Consider the following 9,623-nt stretch of genomic DNA (forward strand, 5'->3'; position numbering starts at 1 on the left):
TTACAAACTAAATTATTTTTCTGTTCATAATTTTAATTTTTGATAGTATTTTATTAAAAATTGAAATGACGTCTTATAGAATATTTAATTTTATGTATAACCTTATCGTATAAAATATTTCACATGTCTAAAATTGCCAATTCCTGTGCTAAACGGTTGTCAGATTGTTAATAAAACTACAAAAACTATTAAGATAATTATGACAACAATACAGCTTCTAAAAGCCTTTACAAACTTTTATAGAAAAATGTGGCTTAAATCCTTGTAAATTTATCTAAATATATTTGTTTTGTTGAGCTAATTGTTTGCAGTGCTTATTAAGCACTACGTAAACAGTCGACTTGCTTTTTTAACACTTAAATTAATATTATTTATTATGTAAACGAATCGTTTTAAACGATAACAGTTCATTTTATGTCTTTGAAAAAAGAATGTTAACATACTTGAACAAAAGCTTTAAATAGAACTAAAAATATTAAAATATTTTCGAAAATTAAACAACATTCAAGTGATTCAGTAAAGTTTTTTTTTACACTACCAGTGTGAAATGTTTTTTTAGTAATTTTAGTTTATTATTAGAGCAAAGTTTTATGGTTATATTAATAATTTTTATTTGATTTAATAAACATGCAAGTCTATAACAAAATTATACAAAATCAATATAGTATAATTTAATATAGTAAAACTTAAAAAATTGGCAGACAATATTTATGATCTTTGAACTGACAACAGTACAATTTTTTGTAATACATAATAATCAAAACTGTAAGAAAAATCTTAAAAATTCATTTCTAACTTTAAGATAAGACTTACATAAGACGTTATGTTAATATATATTAGTGTATTAATTGGCAGTACATAAAACTAACAGTTATTGAATATATAAAGTCTTCGTCAAGTATTAATTTGTAACAATGTTTTCATTAGCTACGTTTATACTTGCTTATAATAAACTAAAAGGCTCGATTTCAGCGAAATTGGCTTTGCAAAATTGTGAATAGACAGTAAAAATGAACAATAATAATAAATTCAAAACACAGTGACGCAATAAATAAGAATAAATCTAAAAATAAATAGAAATAATAAACTTTTTTTCTGTTTCTCATTTTTTTATCTTCTTTGGTTTATTTAGATATCGTTTTTACCTTTCTGTCAATATTCATCTGTGCATTAATTTTTAACTTGGCTCGGTCATTTGCAAACAACTCTAACTAATCAGATCTTACAAATCAAGTTTTTTAGGTCGCGCTCACATACGTCCTTGAAACTTAATTATGTACGACCTTGGTTGCGTTTACAAGCAACCAACTCGCCAACAACAGAGACTTTGAGATTCGCTCAGCACCAATTCTCAGAAAATGACCGAGCCAGCGAAACCTGCGCTGACTGAAGTTAAATTACATAAAAATACATTTTCTAATAAAAAATAATAAATCAATATGGTGAGTAAATGATATTTTATTTCTTATTGTAAACTTACAACTGCATTGTTAGTAAATTACAAAAATAACAGCACATTAAACAATATTAATAATTAGATTGGATTTAAATTAAAATCTAGCAGCAAGAAATTTAAATGTTTGTAAACCAAAAACTTAATAAAGTTGTTCACTGTACTTCAAACTAACAAAATATTCTCGATAATAAACTAAATTAGCTTAGTTTACTTTTTCAGTTAGAAGTTTATTTTTAAATTATTTGTACAGCAGCCAGAAAGCTAAAAATACGTTAAAAATATATTAGTTTGCAATATAAAAATTTAGTAGTAGCTAATAGATGTTGTGTTTAAAAGTATTAAGTGAGATCAATATTTTATTTTAAAATCGTTGTTACGTTGATATAATAAGAAACGTATAGTATTTTTTTACATTTTTTTTACTAAAGTTAAGATAAAAATTTTTATAAATTCAAGTTTTCAAAAGTTATGTTTTAATACACTTTAAAAAAAAAAATATTTTTTGTTAATCATTCTTCCCTTAAGATGTTGATTATAATTTTTGAAGTTATGTTCTAGTTTCTACTACTTTATCTTAATGAGTAAATTTATATTGTTAATTAAAGTTAATTATAAAACTTTAAAGTAATTAATTAAAACACTGTTTTCAAACATTAGAATAACATACAATGTATCAATTTAGAAGCTTTAAGAAATTTTAGCCAAATAGTTTTATCAATTACTTATTTAAGACTAAATTACTGTTTCAAACTACTAAAAACTATAGGAATTAAACTATTTATGTTTGTGTTTAAGATAGACGGTTTTGTAAAAACAATTATTACTTGCTAAGTTTTTTTTGTTTTGAAATTGTTTTTAAATTTTTATTAATTGTAAATTAAAAAAAAAACAAGCCATCATTCAATTTACCATCGATTTTATAAGCTAAAATACTGAGAAAATTTTTGTCAATTTATTATTAGTTTGATATATGTTTGAAACTCATCATATGAATTGTTATGTTTTACAAAATCTATCATATCAACAGTCTAAAATAATTTTTCAACGAAAATAATTATCCGTGCATAATAATTCTTAAAAATCTAATACCAGATATAAATATTAACTTTATTAAAAAATAAAATACAACACACTATGTTTAGATAAAAAATTAATGCTAAACATTTCAAAAGACTAAAGAGTTGATAAAAACATTCTTTTTTTTACCAGAATTGCTTTAAATTTCAAATCAGTATTTTTTTTATTTACTGTAAATATAAAATTGTATGTTGTAGTTTGACATGGAACAGCAAACATTATAATTTTTTTTTAATCATAAGCTTATCTTATTTTTATTTTAATTAGGTATACGTTTTAATTTAACTCAGAAAACCTTATCGAAAACTTTTTTCGTCAAAACTACGACTATTTTGTTTTACTTAAAAAGTGCATTCCATAAAACGAAGTTTGTTCATAGCTATAAAGCTTCATTTTTCCAGTACATTGAATGATAAAAGTCTATTTGTGTTATTAAAACAAGTATTTATTTTAAATTTTTCTTATTTATTTAGGTCTTTTAGCGAGTAACACTTAAAAAAAGACTAAAGTAACGATGAAATAAAGAAAGCCATCAAAGAAATCATCACTACAAAAATAATAAATGTGAAAGTAAACTAAATTTAAGACTAAACTTTCTTATATAAGAACTTTACAAAAATATTATAACTTCAGACATTAGCTTAAAAAAATACACAACAAAAAGAATAAGAAACAAATGTGCTGTAAGAAAAATATTCAATCTTTAAAAAGAGTTTTTTAATAAAAACTAAAAGGTGTCACTAAACTGTTAACTGAACCATCATTACCAGTCACCCTCTTCGAAATCGGAAAGACCATCATTTCTAACTTTGTTCTGCGGGTGAACGAAGCTTTGCGGTCGATTTTTAATTTTAGGTATCGGGCGAATTGAAAAGAACTTCTGGTTTTTGAAATGGACCATCATGATGCTGCTGATTGCTTTCTCTAAAAGCTTTAACGGATCCATAGGAATCTGGTAATCTTTGATGATTTTCATGACATTTGCTGTTTGGTATACTGCGCTGCTGTCAACTATATTTGAAAATTGTTGCAAGTAACTTTTTTGTCCATTTCTACTCATTTTAATATAATTTGGCTGAGCCCTGAGAAAAGTAGCAGCTTCTCTTAAAACATATGACCTGAGTTTACTTCCCAGATCATCTGCTGAAACTGTCTGAAAAATGGGATTTGCAAAATACTTGTTGTAGGCTCCCAATATCGTCTCAACAATTTTATCAAATATCTTGTACTTTCGGGCTATCAATTTTTTCTGAGTGAGTTCCGGTTCATGTGTCTTTATATTTTCCAAGAGCGGCTGTAACAAGAGTATAATTAATAGTATAGCCAATTGTATTTAAAAAAATTAATCAAAAATTTTCAAAAGTTTTCTACTAACCTCAAACACTGATTTAAAAGCGTTCTGGTAATAATTTTGTGTAAGGATCATATACACTCGATCAAGAATTTCGTGACATTGTCCATCCAAGTAATTATTGTAGTGATCACGGTTATAACCATTGTGAAAAACTTTCTTCCAGAATTTAGTTTTTCTTATTAGATCAGGATGTTGTCTTTTATATTTCTTCTCTTTACTAAAATATTGATTGAGAGGTAAATATTAGCAGGGACAAAGCCCCTCTATAATCATTTGTTTTTCAAAAAATGAATATTCATAACAAAAACAAAAATGTGTTGAGTATGATTATTAGGTCTGTTAAATATACCTAAAAAAATAAGTGTTTTTAATTTTAAAAGCTTATTAAATTTATGTGCAGCTAATATTCCTAAGAAAAACTACAAAACAAAGACTTTAATGTTTAAAATTTTAAAACTTATCTTTAAACAGAAACATCGAATTCATAAAGTATATATGTAACACTAATAATCTTAACTATACTAAATACTTAACTAAGTATATTTCAAATAAATGATAAATAAACAACTCACTGGTCTACAGGAGTTTCAATTTGCTTCGATTCTTCTTGTAAATCAGAAACTGTACCTTTATTTCTTTGTTGCCTTATTACTTTTGATCTCGGTTCAGACTTCTTCATCATATTCTTTTCTTTTTTAACTTTCGTTTCATGTTTGCCACCTGTACTTCCTCTGCTCCCTGAAAATGCGTGAGCACATTGTGTTGAGCAAAACCTCTTTTTTCCAATAAAATCTATCTTAAGTTTTTTAACTCCACATTTATACCATTCACATGTCGCATAGACGTCTTCTTGCTGTGGTTTTTATTATATTTGTGTTTCAGCAATTTAAAATAATTTCGTGTAAAATGAAAAAACTTTTTGTATTTACAACTCTTTTTATCGTTTAATTATGAAAAATTAACAGTTACATTTTTTTTCAATTCATAGTAGTCAGACAAGTAGTTGTTTCTCAGAGAAAAATTATAAAAAATAAACTGTAAAATATTTCAACACTTGATCATTTTAATATTATTTATTTTGTATTATACATTTGTGTTTAAATTTATACTTGTTATCTTTTCGGATTTTTCACTATTGTATAGTATTTAAACCTAAGAGTTTTTCTTCCTGAAAAATCATTTAAAGTAGAAATAGTTGTAATAAAGTGTTAAATAAATGGATGCAACTACGAAACGCTACTTAAAATTTGTGATATAGCTTGCAGACTTGGTCACCTGCACAAGGTGAAAGAATAGAAAAAGTTTTGGTCATCAAATGATGTTATAATACCATTTACATATCAACTGGTTCAGCTAAAATCCTTTAATCGCGGGTGGGAGCAAATCAAAGCTAGGTCAAATAAAAGCAATCAAAATACAAGCCTACAGCTTTTACAATGCGCGCTTAAAAAAACTTGGCAACCTTTTATTACCAAGTAATCCTTGATTAACGGCAAGCCAGAATAGTATTTAGTTAAACTGATCTCAACAGAACTCGAAGTTTGTTGCGAATTTGAATTAAAAGTATAAAGTTAAGCTAAAATCACATGATGTAACCTGCAACTACCCATCAAGGAGCGAATTTCCAGATAATCAAGTAAGCTTTTTTTCAAGCTACAAGTACAAATGTTAAATAATCCGTGAATAGATTCTAAAACGAGACGAAGCTTCTACAATTAATGTAGAATTTAAATTAAGATCTTATGCAAAAACCACTTAATCAAACGAATAAGCCTTTACTGGAAATCAATTTGGAAGATTATCTAAAACCTTGCCCTTTCCATACTCAAGAACACTAACCAATTCATCGACAAAAGCAAGTTAAAGGAGATATCGTCAAATTGAAAAGTTTGGTAATGTCTTACGTGTCACTATTAAGTGAACGTGTAGTCTTATTATCTAAAACGGAAAGGTGGATGTCGCTGTAAAGCGGTTAAAAATACTTCTTAAGTATAAAGTTGAATAGTTAGGTAGCCTAGATAGCCATAAACTTACGGATGAAGTAAGTTTTAAAATTTTTATGGGTAGTTTATCCATTCAAAAGTTCTTCAAAGTAACTTATTTTTGTAATCTATGTTAAATTAGTTTTTGAATAATATTTTTTTAACGAAAATATAAGTTTAAAATAACAGAAGTCTAAATTAAAGGTACCTGTTTTTATTTTTTATTACTTAAATAAAACTAAATATTTTTTATTCAATTTTTCTTCTTTCTAGAATCATAAATGTTCAATACATAAATATAAAAAACATACAAATATAATACTAAAACAAAAGTGTAAATAAAAAAAAACATACTTTTATTTTTCAGTATTTAATAAATCAAAACTAACATAAAATTAATAGTTTAAATAACCTGTGTTTCATTCGAAGTTCTAGCCTTTTTCGATTTGATAATTGGTCTATCTGATTTTGCCTTAACTATTGTTGATATTACTTTCCAATTTCCATGTTTAGTCTGAAAGTTGTCACGAAATTAATACCAGCAAAAATTATCTACATATTTTTAGTCACTGAATAATGAAAAATTAAAAAAAAAACTGTATAAACACTGTCTCTAGATATATTTAAACTTTACCAAAATCTTAAAACTGAAGGTAACCTGCTTAGTAGTTCGTAGTTTACACAATTTCAAGATAAAATGTGGTGCATTTGAGTTACTGCTACTATTTTCTGACGTTTTACTTTTCCTATCAGCATTCTAAATGTTTTAATGATTGCTCATTTAGTAAAATCGTAAAAGTATGAAAGTTTAATAAAAGTAAATATTGGAATAAAAACTGTTTATAAACAGAACTTTGTTTACGTGGTGCTAATAATTTTAGTAATTAGTCTTTTCGTGTCTTTTTGCCAAGTCATTTTTTTTATTACACCTTTATTAACGAATAAAACTTTTTTGTTAAATATTAAATTCATTAATTACTTTAAAGACTTTTAAAAATATGTTCGCAAATTTAGAACCACAAAATGGTCTATAAATGTTTTTTATTTTGCCAAGTATTAAAAATGTATTTATCTTTTTTTGTATACTTAACAAAGTAATCTTTATTTGTCAATTAATTTATATATTCTTTAAAAGAATTAACTGAGTAAGAAGTCCCTAGTTAAAGAAAAAAAAAACAGAAAATCAACAATGTTCAATACTTGACAGTTAATAAGTATATGTTCAAACAAAAAAAAACACTAAAGTTAACTTACTAAATAGTGTTGAAAAAATAGATATGTTGTAATAGGTGTTTTTTGAAAATTGCTACACAGAACAAAAAAATGATCAGCCTTTTGATATGGGCTCTTGTACCGACTAAATAAACCCGAACTCAAACAAAAACTAATCAATTTATCTGTATCATTCAGCTATTAAATTCTATAAAAATTTTGTGAAGAATCAAATACAAGTAGTGTTTTAAAACTTTTTATTATCAAAAATGTCTTAAGTTTCCCTTTTTTGAATGGTTTTCGTGTTCACAAAACTGTTTTACAACTTTTTAAATATCAATTTTGTAGGATTCCTAATATAAGTGGTTGTACTTAGATTATATTTTCTCGTCAGTTATATTAGTAAAATATTTTTAACATTAAATGTAAAATGTAAATCAGTTAAATCTTTACAAATGCATTATTCAGATACAAAGATCTTTATCAATATGCTATGCTTTAAGTTTAGTACCAACGTTGTATAGTTCTTGACGAGTCTATTACTACTTTATAGTTAATTTGTTGTATAAGTATAACAACTTGCCGAACTGTTTTACAAATTACATAGACTTTTTTACAAAGTGAAATTAAAACAAAAATTTAGAGAAGTTAGTTATTTATTTTTATTTATTGAAATCCTTAATAAATAAAATATTACAGTTATTTCATTTAAGAATCCGCAAAAAATATCTTAAATATATAAAGACTGTCGACTGACCGTCTATCTTTAAATTCATTAATAGGTTTTTACTTAGAACTTAAATGAAATCACATTTAAATAGATTTATACTTAAACCAATCACCGTAAAATGTACATAAGTGAGGCAACATTGATGATATATTGAGATTATAGATAAAAATGATTGGTAACAGAGACTGGCGCGGTGAAACAGAATGTTTCTGAAGATGTACAACTCAGTCTCTACAAGTACTGAAACGAAAGCGGTTGGCACAAAAATCTACCCAGCTAACAGAAGGGCAATGTATAATGTACATCAGCGTTTTTTTTTACCCACATAAAAAACAAAAAATACAACTGCAACTTTAATTAAAAATTATCTTAGTTGTTTAAAATATTTTGATAAGCTTAAAAAACAGTATCAAGCTACTTGAAAGAACATATTTTTCAAAATTACCTCTTCGGGAATTGAAGCTTTAAATTTTTTCTGTTTAATAGTCGACTGTGCTGAGCTACTGATATCATTTCCTGTTACTTTTCTTTTATTTCTACCAGTCTAAAATTTGAAAAAGTATAATATTTTTATAATTGTACAATAAATATATCAAAATCAATATAAAAAACTCTAACTTTTCTTGGAACTACAGTTTCGAGCACCTCTTGTTTTACGGATTTTAATAGTAGTTTGCTGTTATCATTTGCTTTTCTAGTTGACGCCTTGAAAGAAAATTTGTTTAAGTAACCTACAACTATTGCAGTATCATACTTCTATTGTACTAGAAAAATTATCAACTTAAATATTGTACTTTTATTTAAATTTATTTAAAAAACTACATTATTTAGCTAAAATTAGTTGAATTTATATTATTAATTATTTCTGCATTATAATGTATATCTATTTAACAGAGGCAGTTTTAAGCATAAAAATCAAAACAGTTAAAAAAACCTTCTGTGTTCCAACTTCTTTCTTTCCTCCTTTTTTCTTGCGACAGCTAGCAGAATAAGCATGAGCGCAACTTTTTGAACAAAATCTTTTCGTTCCATAAAAATTTGATTTAAGATCTCTTTTGCCGCATCTTTCAAGCTCACATACAGCGAAATACTCTTCAAGGGTAGTTTTATTCTGTTGGTGTAAAAGTTATAGATTTTAAAAAGTTATAATTTTTTCTTCAAGTAAAACTTAAAAAATTGTATTTTAGGATTGCTTCCTGGAAAATAAATATACATACAGTAAAATTTTACAATTAAAGTGATAATAAACTCGTGATCGATAGTGTGTTTTCTAAAAAACGTTTGTTAAATATTTTTAACTGTGATAAACATTTAAGATGAAAAAAAATGTTTAAAAAAATCATCTTGAAATTCATAACAGTCTAAAGTAAGTTTGTTTTTTATTTTCTATGGTGTCGAAATTACAGTTTAGAAAAAAGTTTAATATTTTGCTCAAAACCTATAAACTTAAGTTAACATCATAAAAAAGTCACTTAGATGAGTAATAAACTTTTATTTATATATATTTATGCCTTAAAATACTTTATTACCTCTGTTTTTCAGTATTACTTTGAAAACATTTGCAATATACTTAGTTTAATTTTAAACTAAATTGCAAGTACTTTTCATTTTTAATTAATTAACTTTAGTTTTTGACTAATTAATTTTTAATATGAATTGTAAGGAAAGTAAATCGTGGTTAATTAAACATTACAATATGAAACATTAAATGTTAACGAATTTTAACTATATTAAAAAGAATAAATGTTTTGATATTTTATTCAAATGCAAAACTAAGCATGAAAAATATTTTAGATAACTTAATCTATTTTC

Source organism: Thalia democratica, chromosome 5 (genome assembly GCF_965202585.1).
Source record: "Thalia democratica chromosome 5, ktThaDemo2.hap1.1, whole genome shotgun sequence".
Lineage (NCBI taxonomy): Eukaryota > Metazoa > Chordata > Thaliacea > Salpida > Salpidae > Thalia > Thalia democratica.